The following is an 18,739-nucleotide window of genomic DNA, read 5'->3' on the forward strand; positions in this document are numbered from 1 at the left end:
AGTGAAATCTGAGAAGTTATAACTGGCCCAATATATAATGTGTGACCTCACCATTCAGATGTTTGCCAAGAGCAATCCAAATTAGTAAATATCTAAATGATACACTATTTTATAAGTGCTCAGTTTTAATTTATTTAAGTACATGTAACTGATAAAAGCAGGACAACAAAGTACTGTGTGATTTAATACTTCATTGATGAGCTTTAGTAATCCCCCAAACCTAATGTTACAATTTTTACTTATTTCTAAATATCAGCAGTTCATATTTAAGTATTTTTTCTGAAGTTTAAAAGCAGGTATTATGTTAATATGTCCATCTTAAATAATGCAGACAAACTTCAGCCCAGCCTTTTGTTCGAACTATCAGAAATTCCCTGTTTATTTGGAATCAAATTGTAATTTAGCATTACATTTACAGAGCAACTCTAAGGCCTCTCTGTGCTGTTAATTGAGATCAGCACTGTGAGATTACTCCGAAGTGACACTCTGCCAGCCTTACTTGACAGAAGGGTGGGTGAGAAAAGAGGCTGCAACTTGGGTATAGGTGGCTATTTTTTAACAGCCATGCTTCTTTTTAACAGAGAGGATTAAAGTATTTATGGGAAGCCAGAGAAGCAATTTTCTGTTTGTTTGCACTGTTAGACTCCAGAAGAATTTTAATTTGGGGAAATGCAATCCAAGATTACTTAAGCGTGAGAGAAAAGTATACACATTTTCCTCTTGAGGTTACATGATTCCATACTTAATAAATTATTAGTACTATAGGGAAGGCCCAGTACTGTCTCATTTCTGGACAGAGTGGAAGAATTGAAGGGATTATGAACTTTTTAATCTAAATAAGGGAGAGAAAGGCTTAATGGGCTAGTGAGGGAGAAGCATAAGGTGATTTTTTTATGGCATGCAACATAAGATTGGGTGTCAGTGAGGATCATCTAAGGGGCCAGGTTATCATCTCAGTGAACAGTTAAAATAAATGGTATTTGTCACCTCCCTGAACTCAACTGAGCTTGGCTCAGTTTCTTAAGACAAATATATAGCTTACTAGAAGGGGGTGGGACCTATCCATTGCCTATATCAGGGGCTAGGGAAGACAACCTTAGCCTTATTATGCACTGTATAGGTCTTCCACTGCCACATACACACCCTCCTTGAATTTCTAGGAGGGTTGATGTATCTGGATATGCAGTTGACGAGAGAAGTTCAAGGCAAAGTACTAATAGCTACTAGCTTGCCCCAACAAATAGCAGGGCTCATGTTGATAAATCCAAAAGTCTGATCACTCAGTCAGTGATAGAGAAGCTGAATTGCCAAATTGTGGTCCTGGCCTGGAAAGAGAATCATTAAGGATCTAGTCTTAAGTGAGGTTACCAATAAATAGAAGACAAGATTACAAGAAAGTGAGATACAAGCCTATTTATTAAAGGAGGATAAAGGAATGAGCAACAAGAATGAATAGGTGTGGAGAGGTGGGCAGGGCTGTTGAACTTAGGTCTGAAGTCAGAATTGGTCCTAACAAGCAGGAAAGAAGGGAGGAGAAGGAAAAAGGCATGAAGGCAGGAGGTTGAGACTCTTAAGTGGGGAAATCATATGGCAGCAGCTGTGATCACAATAAAATAAAAGCTGACTGATGTTATCAATCAACAAGACCATGTATAAATTGAGCTTTATAGGAGAAATAAGATACTGGAGAGGAGGGGGAGGTTGAATGAAACAAATATACACCTATGTCTCAGTGGCATTTTCTTAGGTAATTTCTGATAGAGCCATCTTTCAAAAATGCAAATCTGACTCCTGCTTCAAATCCTCTAGGGGCCCCATAGTACTGAGGGAAAAGTGCAAATTCCATAACATGGTTCACATGATCTTTAATTTGCCTTCAATTCTTGTCACTCCATGTGAACCACTAAGAATTAACCAGAATATGCCATCTTCTCTCAAACTTCTGTGCTTTGGCTAATGACCTTCTGGAACTCCTTGCTTGTTATGCCTTCCCTGCTTCACACTGACCCAAACTCATCCTTTACCACTCAGCTTTCTTGACCAACTTCCTATGAGCTCACATAAAACTCTGTGCATGCCTGCTGTTATAGTACTTAACCTTTAGTGCTGGTTGACCAACCAACCAGTCTTCTGCATTAACTGAAATTCTTCAGTGAATGAATAAATGTATGACTCAGATGAAACTTTGAGTGGAGAGAATTATTGCTAAGATTTAGTCCAGTTTGATGGTTAGTTTGTTTGAAGTACCTCAGACCTACTAATGATAGCTTCCTATTTACAGTGAGGGAGCCATCCAAAAACTTATAAGATATCTTCCTTAGCTGGCTTCTGTTTCTCAATAGAGCCTTTTGTAGGATACTGGTGCCTTACAAGGTCAGGATATATAGGAGAATCTCTGCTATTGAGGGCCTCTGGAATTCTAGTTATGACTTTGCTGTCATGGGAAGTTTTAGGTTCTATATTTTGGAGAGTAGAGAAACCTAAAAGAAATATCATTTCTGTCTTTAAGATCCTGGTGGAGAAATGGCACTGGAAAGATCTTTCCTAGCTATAATTTTTATCCCTGGCTTTTAAAGTCCATGGTGTAGGCTATTTGGCAAATATCTGAAGATCAAATAGGTCAGACTCTTTGCTTGTTTGGCCTTTTGACAAGCTCTGAGTATAAGAAAACACTGCTCTCATTAGCTCCCTTCATGTGTCTTTTAGATTGGCCTTACTGATCTTTAAGAAGGAAAATGCTAACATTCACTTTTACCAAGATGATAGGAACAGCATCCTTAGGTATGCTACTATCAATCTTCTCCCATAGTCAAAGAAAATGTCTGAGTCTGGGATAGAAAATTGGTTTGGGGTTAGTTAACATGCCCCAACTACCCCTTCCAGGGTGGGCAAAGGATCAGGTACATTGGGATGTCCAAGGAGTCTTCCAAGTTGAAAGCAGTGGGCCAAGGGGGAACTGAGAGGGACAGAAGTAAAAGGTTAGGAGTTGGAAACAGTTTGATGATTCAAGTAAGTTTGTAGGGCAGAACTTGAGACAACGCCTGAAATTGTGTGAGAAGGAGTCTTTGATGGAGCCAGCTCCATTCTGGACAGGAGTCCCCGTAAAGGGAATAGCTCATTTGGCCAGATAGAGCCTCTGCAAGATTCACTAGGAAAAGAGGAACCTCTATTCTTGTTGGAAGTACCTGCCATCTGCTCAGCTTTCTGCCTTCTGCTGATACTTTCTGATACCATATTGAAATGAACACCACTTTAAATAAAAGCAATTACATAGAATGATTATAAGATTAATACTAAAAATAGAACATTGCTCCTCAAAGTGTGTTCCAAGGGATTTGTAAGAAATGTTACTGAAAAACTATCCTATGGTCAAATTTTAAGTTTGGAACATACTCATCTATCTTCTCTTGGTGATTCACTTTACATATTAGCACAGTAAAAACCCTAAGAAGTTTTACAGTATAAAAAACCTGTTATTTCCAGTTTTATTTTACTATGAAACCCTTTTTTGGAGTGCGCTGGGGCTTACTGTGGAACATAGTTTGACAACACTAAAATAAGGGTTAATAAAACATTTGATATGAAAAAGAAACTGTTAAAAATCAGGCAAAAATCCCTTAACTGGGACCAAAAGGAAATTGAGAAACTGGAGCTAGGATTCCCCAAAAGGTTTAAATGAGAAAACACCTGTAACTTACGTTGCATTGGACCTTTTGCATGGTTGGTGCTGGGTCATTTATTGCTGCTGTTGTCTTTTGCTGTTGTTGTTTGTTGTTTGTTTGTTGTTGTTTAATGGGAAATGAGATAGAAAAGGTTTATTCTTGCCAGTTTTGTGAGAGACAAGTTGCTGTCGGTAGGGTAGGTATCAGTCAATCTTTAAACTAAGGATCCCACTGCAACTTTGGAGCGGACAGTCATGATTTCTCCTTGCCTTCAAGTCTTAGTATCTTGGTAGCTGTCAGTATAAATTCTGATTTTTCTCTACGGTTTTGCCATTCTCTTTCTTTTTCTGTTTCTCTGTCTCTGCCTCTGTCTCTCTCTCTCTATTTTTTTTATTATGCAAAATAAAAATGGAATTCATTTAATTTATAGAATTCCCCAAGTAAATGGTAGGCAACCAACTTATGTCATTTTCAGAGAAAAAATATTTGAGGTAGCCAAAGCTCATTTGGATGGGCTTTAAATGGCTTATAAAAACATCTAAAATCCATCTAGTGAATCTCTGGAATTAGAATTTAGAATGGCAGACTTAAATGCCTATGGGGCAAAGCAGGTATCCAAAACTCACTGATTGTGAGTTTGTTTTAGCGAGTGAAACAGGCTAGGTGTGAACTACAGGAAGCCAGAGGATGCATGCTCATTAAAGGAGACAGCAGGTACAGGAGATTGTTTTGGTGGGGGGGATGTGGGCCTGTTGTTTCTGAATTACTTGATTTTTAAAGAAAAGTAGGTAATCTGGATCTTTATGTAAAATCCCTGAAATTTTAAATGGTGGTACTCATGAAAAGTCAAGTCAAATAAAGAGTGTTCACGGACTGATTTGCAGCTTCAAAACTGGACAAAAGTAAGACTGCACACAGAGGAACCTGAGTGAGTCATCATACCAGCTCGGCTCTGGGTCCTGCTCATCACTGAACCCCTACCAAGAAATAGTATCATGATTCTCATGTCACCCTCTAACAGAGGTGTTTTCTGTGACCCCTATAAACATCTGCTTTAAATTAATTTGAGAGCACAGTGCCATTATTTGATGATTTACAAAAGTCACATTACCTTTCCTAAGGCATTGCAATTAGAAACTTTCAGTGTAAGCGTATAGGATTTGAGTTAGAAAATATTTAGTAAAACACCAATAGCAGAAAAAATGTCCAAAAATAAAATAGGTTTCTTAACTGTAAGAATATTTGGCTTTAATATTTTTATGTGTTTTAACGATTTGTAGTTGGAGAAAATTTCATAGCTTTATTTCCTCAGAATATGGCAGGCAATAAGTTGAATTTTGAACAAATATTACTACATTTCTTTTTCTTATTCTCTTTGAATAGTAAAATGAAGTGTATGTAATATCTTGTCAGAAAGATTCTTTGGGCATTTTTATTTTTAAAAATTTTTTTTTAACATTTATTTATTTTTGAGACAGAGACAGAGCATGAACAGGGGAGGGTCAGAGAGAGAGAGAGGGAGACACAGAATCCGAAACAGGCTTCAGGCTCTGAGCAGTCAGCACAGAGCCCGTCGCGGGGCTCGAACCCACGGACAGTGAGATCGTGACCTGAGCTGAAGTTGGACGCTTAACCGACTGAGCCACCCAGGCGCCCCTCTTTGGGCATTTTTAAATGTCACTACAGTATTAATGAAACTCTTTGAATGGTCTTTCATTTGGAAGTAGCCATAATAACTCATAGCTTTTTCTGTAATTATTAAACTTTTTTGTTTATTTATTTATTTTGAAAGAGAGGGAGAGAGAGAGTCGAGGAGGGAAGAGAGAGAGGAAAAGAGAGAGAATCCCAAGCAGGCTCCAGGCTGTCAGCACATAGCCTGACGCGGGGCTTCATGAACCACAACATCATGACCTGAACTGAAGTTGGACACAAGCGACTGAGCCACCCAGGCGCCCCTAAATATTTTGAAAAGGACTTCCTAATAAATTTTCTTTTCTTCCCTCCATTACATCTGGGCAGCCTCTTCCCTCTTTTATTCTTCTCTTCCTCCTTGCCAGTTTTCAACAGTACTCCTGATCAGTCAGAGCATTCTCTAATCTTCATATTTTCAAGGACACACAAAGAGAAGCTGGTTACTTTCCTCTCTGCCTTCTCTCACTGCCTTCTTCCTTTAACCATCTGCATCACACTGTAATGTAGCTCTTCACTTTTATTCTCTCCCACATCTAACTCCGAGTCACCAGAAGACAGATACTATTCCTTTATTTCCCAATCTTTAATGGTGCTGGGTGTGGTACCATGTACATAGTGGGCATGTCATACATATTTTTGAGTGAGTGGTTTCTATTTTTGTTTTTCCTCTCTAGTGTAATTACAGTTTTATCACAATATTAAAAAATAGTGACCTGAAGCTGTCACATATACTCTTTTCCTTTGATTGAACCAGATTTACTTTTGCTTCAAACCTAAAAATGGGAGGAAAGGAAGCCTCAAATTTTAATGATTCTTTGAATATCTTACAATTCTATGCATTATTTCTAGAAGCTCACATATAGCTCTCTTGAACCTTTTTAAAGAACAGATGTATAAATTAGTGTTTAAAACAACTAATCTAATGACATTTTGGGGTGCATTAGTAAATGGGCTATCATATTGGGTTTCAAATGCACTAATTTTTTATTGCTTCAAACATTAATTTATAAATTATTTGCTATTATCTATTTTTTTCACAGAAATTAAGTCTCTTACTTTTACTGTGCACATTATGGAGTATTTGAAAAGTAGAAAGTTTGATGAAAAAGATTGCCTTTAATGTCACTTTCTGAGATAACTGGTATTTACTTTTTGGTGTCAGTCTCTTCTTTTTAAAAAAAATTTTTTTAAGTTTATTTATTTATTTTGAGAGAGAAAGAGAGAGAGAGCATAAGCAGGGGAGGATTAGAGAGAAGGAGGGAGAATCCTGAGCAGGCTCTGCACCATCAGCACAGCACCTGACTCAGGACTTAAACTCATTAACAGTGAGATCATGACCTGAGCCGAGATCAAGAGTTGGACGTTTAACCAACTGCACTACTCAGGCACCCTCCAGTCTCTTCTTTTAAAATGTATTCATTTTAGGGGCACCTGGGTGGCTCAGTCGGTTAAGCGTCCAACTTCAGCTCAGGTCATGATCTTGTACTCTGTGAGTGGTCTGTGAGTTCGAGCCCCATGTCGACTCAGTGCTGACAGCTCAGAGCCTGGAGCCTGCTTCTGTGTCTCCCTCTCTCTGCCCCTCCTCCTGCCCTCTTTCTCAAAAATAAATAAACGTTAAAAAAATTTTCACATGTTCATTTTATTACCCTAAGAGCCTCAAAAATCACATTTTAAAAAGTATTTTTAATGAGAAAAAGAGATTAGAAGCTGTTTCACAATCAAAATAAGTTACTTTTTCTATAAGAATGTTAATAAAAGTTTTTTTTAAAAGAATAATCCTATATAGCTATTTTACTACTACAGGGTAAAAGGAATACAAATACATGTAGTTTAGCTAAAAGGGCAAGCGTATATCCAAAATATCACTGAGGAGTTCCTGAACAATATGTAAGACTGTACTAAAATTGGGTTTCTAGAAATTATTATACATGTCGTAACCACCAAGAGTAAAAACACAGACCCAAGGTCAGCTGAGCAGGGAGCCCCTTACACGGGATAGCTAGTGTTCTCACATTTGGAGAACAATGGCTTTTGTCCCTTTACTTAAGGTGCTAGCACTTTCACAGAGATCAGCTTTTCACTAACAACAGTGCAGTCTTTAGAATGCAGATCATGTTCCCTATTACCCTATTGAACGATATCTAGCTTATATTCATAAAAATTTTACTCAGAATATTGCTTTTCTCCGAATTGCCTATTTATTGTCATGAGCTTATTTCACTAAATGTTTTCCATTTTTTAAGGATTATTAGAAAGCATTCTATCTTCAAACTAACCTTAGAGGTTAATTTTAAGTTTGCTGTATGATGGATCCTGGGTCATACACTGTTAGTTAAAACTCTTAATTGTAAGTGACTAAAATCTAGCTTGAACTAGCTTGGACACAAAATTTAAAAAAATTAATGGATCGCAGATTTCAAAGAAAAAATTGAACCATGGGAGCTAGCCCTCAGGAATAACCTGAACAAAGGACATGACCACCCCTAAGATTTTCTTTTTGTCTTTCATCTTCGCTTTTCGTTTCATACTGGCTTTATTCTCTTAAGCTGCAGATTTACTTTCTCCTTTTAGAAGGAAAAGCAGTTGCCTACAATGCCTAAGTTTTAGTTCCTAGATCTACTGCCACCTGAGAAGAACTGCCTGCTCTTTTCTCTTGTTGCAAGGGGAAAAAAAATCCTAGAGAAGAGCTCTGGTTGACCTAGTTTGGGGCAGGTGTTTCATCCACTGAGCCAGTGGAGTTTGAGTCCTAGAACATGGAAACTTCTGTGGCAGTAGTCATATGAATGGTTGGATCTTTAAGGTTCGGGTGGAAAAAATAATTCTTTGCATAAAGAGTTGATGATTTCACATAAAGGGAATCGTACCGGGTGGACAAAACAGTAGCTAACCATTACATGAAAAAGAATATCCAGGGATTTTATATGCTTTCCATTCTTTAGAGTTAATCAAAAGAATATTCATCAATGCCTTCTATGTTACCAAAACTGGGACAGAACAATTAGGGAAGTAAGAATCGTAAATTCTTGCACTAAAGAATAAATAATGTAATTGTTAAGTGTACTTTGGGGCACCTGGGTGGCTCAGTCGGTTAAGCGTCAAATTCCTGATTTTGGCTCAGGTCATGGTCTCATGGTTTTTTGAGTTCAAGTGTTGGACTCTGCTGAAGGTGCAGAGCCTGCTGGGGAATTCTCTCTCTCCCTCTCTCTTTGTCCCTCCCTTGCTTACATTCTCTGTGTCTCTCTCAAAATAAATAAATAAATAACTTAACAAAAGTTAAAAGGTAACTTAGAATGATGGTAGCAATATTTAAAACAGTTTTTTTTATAACAATGTGATTTTATTAAGAGCACTTTATTTTTATTTATTTTTTAATTTTTTTAAATGCTTTTATTTATTTTTGAAGGAGAGAGAGACTGAGCATGAGCAGGGGAGGAGCAGAGAGAGAGGGAGACATAGAATTTGAAGCAGGCTCCAGGCTCCCAGCTGTTAGCCCAGAGCCCCACGCGGGGCTGGAACCCACGAACTGGGAGATCATGACCTGAGCCGAAGTCGGACGCCCAGCCGATTGAGCCACCCAGGTGCCCCTAAGAGCACTTTAAAACAATGGAAATTTCCATTTTTCTCCAAATTATCTTCCATCTATCCCCTTGCCTTCAAGGAAAATACAGCAAAACTTTCACCTCCATTTTGTGAAAATATACATCAAACCTACAATACAGAATTATGTGTTTGGTTATTTATTAAGTCAAGGTTAAGATTTTTAACTTCTGTTTCTGTACTAGTAAAGCTTAAGAGTATCATATTTAGTCAAAGGAAGATCTATTTAGTAGATTCTCTACATTAAAGAAACCAGGGGAATTTTTTGATTACTGATTCAATTTCACTGCTGGTGTTCAGTCTGTTCAAATTTTCTATTTCTTCCTGCTTCAGTTTTGGGAGGTTATATGTTCTAGGTACTTATCCATTAAAAAAATTAAAGAGACCCAGGGAAAAATCAGGGACTGAATAAAGCTCAAATGAGACCAATTAAATGAAGTTCATTTAAAAAGCAGTGTTGATTCAGTCCAATGGAAAGTACCATTCTCATAGTGTTGGGAAAGAGTGGGGAGAGACAGGGGAGAGAGGAGAGAGAAGAGGCGAGGGAATGAATATGAATGTGTGGTATCAAAGTCAAGACAGTGGCTTACCATTGTTCGACTTTTGAGACCTCTACATGTTAGAACCTTCCGTCAATAGGGCAATCACTGTTTAGAAGGAGTCAAACTATTAAGGAGTACATTTGTTACCAATACACTGAAAGTACATTGATACTGTATACAATGACTGGGATAAAATTAACTACCTCAGAAAAGGATATGTTTTAATAACTAAGCTAGAACTTTTGTAGGAAGATATAAATAAGTATCATAATAATTTTATAAATAAAAGCAATAGGATATCACTCAAAAGGAAATTGTTGCATTCACAAATAATTTTGTTATAAATATTGCTATTATTCTATGCAATTGTATGTTAGTGACATTTCTGGTCCTGGGCATTCTCCAGTTGACATTTTTGAAGTTGCCATACTCCTGATAATAGGTAAAGAAGTTTGGTTTCTATCTCCAGAGTTTCACAAAGTGCTTATGACTTTTCTCTGCAAAATAAGAATTCTTTCTGGTTTTATTGAGTCCTGAATGATTTATCTACCTATATACTTGGCCTTCCCACCTCACACTCCCTACTTTCTTGAAAGGTAATTTAATTTTCTGGATGCATTTAGGCAGTGGTTAATTCCAGAGAAGCCACATTTTGTGATTGGCAGTTAGTTGCATGTTAACTTCTGAAATCTGTTTCCCAAGAATTCTTGAAGCACTAACTTGTTTTGATTGATTTCTTTGTTGCAGTCCTAATTTACCCCTTGATAATTGGATGCCTTTGCCTGCCATGATAGGCCACAGTCCTGAAAATCTGCCACCTAATTTCTGTGGACCCTGAACTTCCACCTATCATCTTAGATTGCTGTAAAACCAGTTTGAAGGAAATACTAAAAATAAAGGAATCTTTAGAGCCAGGAGCTGGACATAAAAGAATATAGGTTACAGGTGGTAGAATCCCTAGGGATATGATTAGCTTCCTTATTGTGTTTTCTGAAGTGTTTGATTATAGACTGGAGGGAAGCTAAAGGGGTGTTTTTAAAGTATTTTCAATTTAAGAATATTTTCATTATGAGTAATATTAGTAGATGATCCGAATGAAAATAATTAAGAGACTATAATACCTTTCCCAACTTTGTTTTACAACTCTGTGATTCTCACACGATTCATTTTAATCAAGTTAGCTAAGAGAAAAGCTGGGAAGTATGTAAGAGTAATAAATGTGTTGTTCTCATGGGTGCATTGGCAAGAGGTTTATAATACAAATCATCTAACTTCCAGCACAGGACTCTCTCCACTAGAACATGCTGTTAGTCCCTATTTTCAGGAACACCCTCTCTCTAGACAACAACATGTCCTCATATCAACATAGTATTCAACTTTAATGCAGGATTATGACCGTTAGAGAAAAATATGTACTTGCACAGTACATACTTTATTGCAATATTATGTGAATTGTTTATTTCATAAAGTTGATAAAATATGTAAAAGTGAACATTAGTGCCTTTCCAGGCATGACATTTATAACCTTATCAGTTTGATTTGAAAGAAGTGAAGTCAACTTACACAGCCAGAACAGATTGAAATAATGTGGCCTAACTTCTCAAGGAGTATTAAAGGGCTTGAGATGCTATTTATATGTAACATTCAGCTGGGGAGTGTATTAAAAGAATTAAAGTTGGAAAGTGTTTTCATGTGTATTTTTTTTAATTATGAAAAGGAAAATAATTTGTAAAAATACAAGCTTCGAATTCTTTTCTGGGTAAATCTTAATAGTTGGAGTGGGCTATAATTAAGGAATGTTTAATAAAAAAGCCTTTTAATCCAGCAGTATAAACTTAACTTTTCTTAAGTGTAGCTTAAATTTTCTAATATTTCTGGATTTTTCCACATTTATCAATCTCTATATGCTTACATACAAGTAATAAGCTGTCTAGGTGTTTAATTTTAATTTTATTTTTATAAATTTTTATTGAAGTATAATATAGAGGAGAATGCATAAATATGTACAGCTAAATTAAATTTCACACAGTGAATTTCCCATGTAATCAGCACCCAGATCATGAAACAGAGTACAACATCCTTCCAGAAGCTCTCTTTACCTCTTTTATTATCACCCATCCGGAGGAATTTACTTACTATCTTGGCTTATAACACCAGAGATTAATGTTGCCTTTTTTTGAACTTTATGTAAATGGAATCATATACTGTATATTCTCTTGTCTGGTTTCCTGATGTTTGTGAGATGCGTCTATGTTGTTTTGGGTGGCAGCTTTTTGTTCATTCCTGTTGCTCTTCAGTTTTCCATGGTCTGAATATGCCACAGTGGATTTATCTGCTCTGCTATGGATGGGTATTTGGGCTGTTTTCAGTTCAGGGCTATTATAATCAGCGGTGCCATGAGCATCCATGTGCATGTCTTTGGTGAAAATATGAGCACATTTCTGTTGGATATGTACTAGGTGTGGAAGTTCTGGGTCTTGGCCTCATACATATGGCCTGGTTTATAGATCCAATTATTTATTCAAAGTAGTTGTGTTAATTTGCATTCCTACTAGGCATGTTTGAAAACTTTTACTCATCTGTAAATTACAGCTTTTCTTTTTTCTCGATAATTGGTCTTGTATTCTTTCTATGCCAGGACATAGAGATATATTTCATTCTTTTTTTATTTTTTGTATAGTATTGCATAGGAATATAGGTTGTTTAAAGTTCCTGTACTATTGACCATGAAGGTTTTTTTCCTTTTATTTTTGCTATTAAAAATATTTTATAACCTCCAAAATTTAAGATGCACCCACCTTTTTTTAATGTTTATTTTTGAGAGAGAGAGAGAGAGAGAGAGAGAGAGACAGAGACAGAGACAGAGACAGACAGCACATGTGTGGGGAAGGGGCAGAGAGGAAGGCAGTCACAGAATCCGAGGCAAGCTCCAGGCTCTGAGCTGTCAGCACAGAGCTGTAGTAAGACACTTAACCGATTGAGACGCCCTGGTGCCCCTAAAAAGCACCCACCTTTTTACATAATTTATACTACAGATATATTTGACATGTACAAATTACTCATTGTATATGTACAAGTGATTTTTAAGAACTTTTTATTTTGAAATAATTTTAGACTTACAGAAAGTTGCAAAAAATAAAAAATAGTACAGTTTCCATATGCCTAGCTTCTCCTGATGTTAACACCTTACATAACTATGGACAGTTAAAAAAGCCAAAAAACTAAGAAATTAACATTGGTATTGTATCAATTTTTCCACTAGCATCTTCTTTTCCAGTTCGGGCTTCAATCTTGAATCACACATTGCATTTAGAGCTTATACTGTCCTAGTCTTCTTTGGTCTGTGACAGTTCCTTAATCTTAGCCTTTCATGACCCAAGGCTTTTCAAGAGTGGTGTTCAGTTATTTGTAGAATATCCCTTAATTTGGGTTTGTCTGATGTTTACTCATAATTATGATGAGATTATTCTTTTTTCGCAAGAATACCACAGAAGTGATATGTCCTTATTAGTGTATCATGATGTTAATATGTCTTCTTACAGATGATGTTTACCTTGATCACTTGGCTAAGGTGGGGTTTGCCAGGTTCCTCCATTGTAAAATTACTATTTTTCCCTTTGCAATTATACATATTTTGTTGTAAATACTTTTCTTATTTCTTCTACATTTATTAATTGCAATTTCTTTGTGAGGGAAGGACTGTTCCTTCTCTTCCATTTATTTATTCAGTTACTTATTAGTATCAGTATGTAATCATTCATTTTTATTTTGTGGGTTATACTCAAATACTATAGTTATTCTTTTTGTTTATCAGCGGTTCCAGTTTTGGTTATTAGGAGTTGTCAGGTGGCACCTGTGCCCTTTCAACGTGTCCTATCTTCCTTGAGCTCTTCCTTACTTTCTGGCACCACAAAATATTCTAGGCTCGCCTTAGATTTTACCTGCCTCACCCCTGGAATCAACCAGTTCTCTAAGATGCTTTGGTTTATTTTGTTGGAAAGTAGTATTTAGAAACCAAGATGTAAGAATTGGGTATGCTCATTGCTATTGGGGTACCCTTATTTCTGAGAATAAATTTTTTTTGTCATTTATACTTTCTCTTAGATCATGACATTCAGAATGCCCATTCATTGTTATTTTTTTAATAAATGCATTATCATTTGTTTCTAAATAGTTGATAATTTTTTAAAAAAAATTTTTTAACGTTTTATTTATTTTTGAGACAGGGAGAGACAGAGCATGAACAGGGGAGGGTCAGAGAGAGGGAGACACAGAATCCGAAATAGGCTCCAGGCTCTGAGCTGTCAGCACAGAGCCCGATGCGGGGCTCGAACTCACGGACCGCGAGATCATGACCTGAGCCGAAGTCGGCCGCTTAACCAACTGAGCCACCCAGGCGCCCCAGTAGTTGATAATTTTTATTTTTACTTCCTTTTTGACTCAAAGTTCATTAGATGTATGTTTAAGTTTCCATATATGTAGATTTTTAGTGGACTTTTTGTTGTAAATGTTTTGTGTAATTTTACTGTAGACAATGAATGTGGGTATATGATTTTCTTTTTAAGAACATATTAAAATTTTGCAATCCCTATCAAAATATCACCAGTATTCTTCACAGAGCTAGAACAAGCAATCCTAAAATTTGTATGGAACCAGAAAAGACCATGAATAACCAAAGCAATGGTGAAAAAGAAAACCAAAGGCATCACAATCCTGGATTTCAAGCTATATTACAAAGCTGTAATCATCAAGACAGTATGGTACTGGCACAAAAACAGACACTTAGATCAATGGAACAGAATAGGAAACCTAGAAATGGACCCATAAATGTATGGCCAACTAATCTTTGACAAAGCAGGAAAGAATATCCAATGGAATAAAGACACTCTCTTCAGCAAATGGTGTTGGGAAAACTGGACAATGACATGAACCTGGACCAGTTGCTTACACCATACAAAAAAATAAACTCAAAATAGATGAAAGACCTAAACGTAAGACAGGAAGCCATCAAAATCTTACAGGAGAAAGCAGGCAAAAAAACCAAAAAGCCACAGCAACTTCTTACTCAACACGTCTCCAGGGCCAAGGGAAACAAAAGCAAAAATGAACTATTGGGACCACATGAAAAAATGCTCAACATCACTTGTCATCAGGGAAATAGAAATCAAAACCACAATGAGATACCACCTCACACCAGTCAGAATGGCTAAAATTAACCACCCAGGCAATAACAGATGTTGGCAAGGATGCAGAGAAAGGGAAACTCTTTTGCACTCCTGGTGAGAATGCAAACTGGTGAAGCCACTCTGGGAAACAGTATGGAGGTTCCTCAAAAAATTAAAAATAGAACTACCCTATGACCCAGCAATTGCACTACTAGATATTTATCCAAAGGATACAAAAGTGCTGATTGGAAAAGGCACATGCACCCCAATGTTTATAGCAGTGTTATCAACAATAGCCTAAGTATGGAAAGAGCCCAGATGTCCATCGACAGATGAATGGTTAAAGATGTAGTGTGTATATATATATGTATGTATATATATATGTATATATATATGAATGGTTAAAGATATATACATATATACACACACACACACACACACACACACACACACACATACATACACATACATACATATCCAGTGGAGTACTACTCGGCAATCAAAAAGAATGAAATCTTGCCATTTGCAACAATGTGGATGGCACTAGAATGTATTATGCTAAGTCAGAAAAAGGCAAATATCATATGACTTCACACATATGTGGAATTTAAGATATAAAACAGATGAACATAAGGGAAGAGAAGCAAAAATAATATAAAAACAGGGAGGAGGACAAAACATAAGAGACTCTTAAATATAGAGGATAAATTAAGGGTTGCTGGAGGGGTTTTGGTTGGGGGATGGCTAAATGGGCAAGGGGCATTAAAGAAGACACTTGTTGGGATGAGCACTGGGTGTTATATGTAGGGGATGAATCATTGGATTCTACTCCTGAAATCATGATTGCCCTATATGCTAACTACCTTGGATGTAATTTTTTTAAAAAGAAAAGAAAAGGAAGGAAGGAAGGGAGGGAGGGATGTAAATTAAAATAAGTAAATAAATAAAAATGAAAAAAATAATATATTAAAATTTCAATCGTGGCTGATTACGTGGTCAGTTTTTGTGATTATACCACATATTTGGAAGAATGATTATTAGATATATCCTCTAATTATATCCGTGCATCAAGTTTATTAATTGTTATTCATAGCCTCAATATCTTTACTATTTTTCATGTCATTGTGACCATTCCATTCCTGTGAGAAATGTGTTCCTACCTCCCATTATGATTAGTAATTTATTCTCATTTGATTTTTAACAGATATTTCTTTATATTTTGGGTATGTAAAAGTTCATGATTATTATTTTTCTTGGTGGATTAGACTTTTATCAAAACTTAAGGTTGTTCCCTTTATTAGTAGTTATTAATATTAATATATATCTTTTGTCATTTTTAAAGCATCTGGTATATATTTTTCTAACCTTTTATTTTCTACATTTCTTTAATTGTTATTTATTTATTTATTTTTTTAGATGTGACTCCTGAAATCACTTGGCTAATTTCTTTCTCTCAGTATGCCAAGAGAAATACTTGTCAGGGTACAAAGTGAGGCTGAAAATAGGAGAATTTATGAAAAATATTTTAAAAGTGCATTTAGGCTTTCAGAACCTCTCTCCCACTCTGTCTCCTCAAAGGCTTTTAATTACCTTGCCCTGACTCTGGCAGATGGCATAGGTACTAGCAAAATAGCTAATTCCCCATGTGATCTCCGCACAGTTGAAGGCCATCATTTAATAATTCCTGCACACACCACAGAACCTTAAGACAGAATTTCACTGCCTCGTTTGTTGGTTTTTTTTTTTCTAGGTGAAAATAGTATAATATACATTAACACAGATTCAAAAATTACCACAGTTTTGTCTTATGTGTTTCATCTGTCCCATTTTTTTTTTGTTGTTGAAGCAATTTAAGGAAAATCCAAGACTGCATGCTAGTTTCACCTCCATTTACTTCAGTGTGATATGCCATTTTCTTATACAACAACAGTATTATTATTCCCAAATTAGCAATAGTTCCTCAGTATTTTCTAATTCCCAGTTCATAATCAAATTTCCTCAATATTAAAAAAAATTGTAGTTTGTTTGAATCTGGTTCTACACAAGGTCTACATGTCACATTTAATTGTCACTTTTGTTACTTCTCTTTATCTAGAAAAGCCACTCCCTCTTTTCTCCATCATTAGTAACTTATAGAAATGGGACCAATTGTCCTCATTTGTAAATATGAATAGATAACAAAGGATCTCCAGACTTGTAAGGAAGGCTTCAAATGTGAAAGAAGGGAAGCAAAACAAAGAAAAAATTTAAAAAGCCAGAGGAACAGAAGCTATGAAGTGAGCTGAAGAAAACTTTAAAATACACCATAATTGGGGTCCTTGGGTGGCTTAGTTGGTTAATCATCCGACTTCAGCTCAGGTCATGATCTCACAGTTTGTGAGTTCAAGCCCTGCATTGGGCTCTGTGCTGACAGCTCAGAGCCTGGAGCCTGTTTCAGATTCTGTGTCTCCCTCTCTCCCTCTTCCCCTCGCCTGCTCACACTCTCTCTCTTTCTCAAAAATAATAAATTAAAAAAATAAAAAATAAATGATAAAACACACAGTAATTGATACCTTCAAAAAATAAGAAAAGAAATTGTAATCATGAAATAAGAACAAGAAATAATTCTTGTAGACTTTTGAAGAATAAGAAAGAATTCTTGGTAATTAAAATTTAACAGAAATTAAAAATTTCGTAGACAGGATGGAAGATAAACAAAATGTCCAAAGTAGTAAGATGGCAAAAAATTTAAGAAAATTAGAAAATCTCTTCAGAAGGTCCCACATCTAAACAGAAAGATGTTCCAGAAAAGAAAAGAAAAAAAAAAAAAAACATAGAAAATGAAGGGGAAAGAATCATTTTCCTTAGGGTAAAATTCCTGGAACTAAAGAACACCAGTTTTCAAAACATCATGTGCCCAGCAAAGAGAATGACAAAAGACTGATACAATAATATATTGTGATGAAATTTAAGAATACTAAGTGAAAAGAGAAAAATCTTAAAGCTTCTGAACCAGGGCAGGGGCAGAGTGAGGAGAACCTACCATGTATCATACAAAGAAGTAGAAATTAGACCGGCATTGGACTTTTCAGAAACAGCACCATATGTTAGGAAACAGAGGAAAAGTGCCCTAATTTTCAGATGAAGAATATTTTTTCTCATCTATGATTCTATATTTAGCTAAACTGTCTAGTCTGAGATATAATACATTTTCACATATTCAAGTTCTTAAAATTACCTCTCACGTACAAAACAAAAAACAAAAAACAAACAAAAACAAAAAACAAACTCCTGGAGGATTTATTCCACCAAAAGGAGAACACCAAGAAGGAGGAAGACTTTAGAGCCAGGGTACAGGGTACCGACATGAAAGAGAGCTAAGGACAGTTCCTGAAATGGTAAGAAAGGCAAGTCACAGGGTGACAGTTGTTTAGTGAAACTGGAGAATACCCAGACAGGAGCATGGGAATAGAGAGCTCTGGGAAGGATGTTTCCTGGAAAAGAAATGATATGGAAGAGTTTTCCGCTGTGTCTGAAGATATTGAGAAAGCAGAATTAGACCTCTGTCAGATTTGGAAGATGTATCAAAGACAGGTACACAGAAAACTAAGAAGAAAAGGAGATGGGTTTTCAATCCAGGGACACCAAAAAGTTGTACAAGAAAAGAAATGTGATCATAACATAACAGCTCACTAGTGAAGAATAATGTAAATACTGAATAAAAAGATTGATGTAACTAAACTGGGAGGGTAAGATGGGGAGGGTGGTGTGTTTGTACGTTTAAGAGTACAGGTATGTGGAGGAAGGTCAGTTCTTACTAGGATTGTGATAGAGACTGCTAGCTACCTACTATAACACCATTCTTCCTTCTTTGTTAGTAATAGAACTGTGGATATACCTGGGAGCTAATCTTTCCAATTACTTACAGTAGGTACAGCCAATGTGTCTAAGTTCAGCAGAAGTAGTTAGTGGTACTTCTAGGAAGTTTCCTTATAAGAGACAGAGTGAGCCATTATTCTCCTCTTGTTGCTAGTCTGGAATGGGAAAAGAATTGTTGCAGTTTCTGCCATTATCATGGTCAATGAAAATAAAAGACATATAC

At 36.2% G+C, this 18,739-nt stretch overlaps 1 protein-coding gene across 8 annotated transcripts in view; it reads left to right on the forward strand.

Moving 5' to 3' along the window:
• The window catches only part of LEKR1 (leucine, glutamate and lysine rich 1), a 231,856-nt gene that overhangs the window by 55,278 nt on the left and 157,839 nt on the right, over positions 1-18,739 (forward strand). The window contains exon 1 of one of the 8 annotated variants that reach the window (XR_009261917.1): positions 16,098-18,344. The exons of the other annotated variants lie outside the window; for them this stretch is intronic. The gene's annotated coding sequence lies outside the window, so the exon portion shown is untranslated. Of the gene's footprint in view, positions 1-16,097; positions 18,345-18,739 lie in introns of those variants that run through there. 8 annotated transcript variants of the gene reach the window in all.

Source organism: Neofelis nebulosa, chromosome 5, assembly GCF_028018385.1.
Source record: "Neofelis nebulosa isolate mNeoNeb1 chromosome 5, mNeoNeb1.pri, whole genome shotgun sequence".
In the NCBI taxonomy this organism is placed as follows: Eukaryota; Metazoa; Chordata; class Mammalia; order Carnivora; family Felidae; genus Neofelis; species Neofelis nebulosa.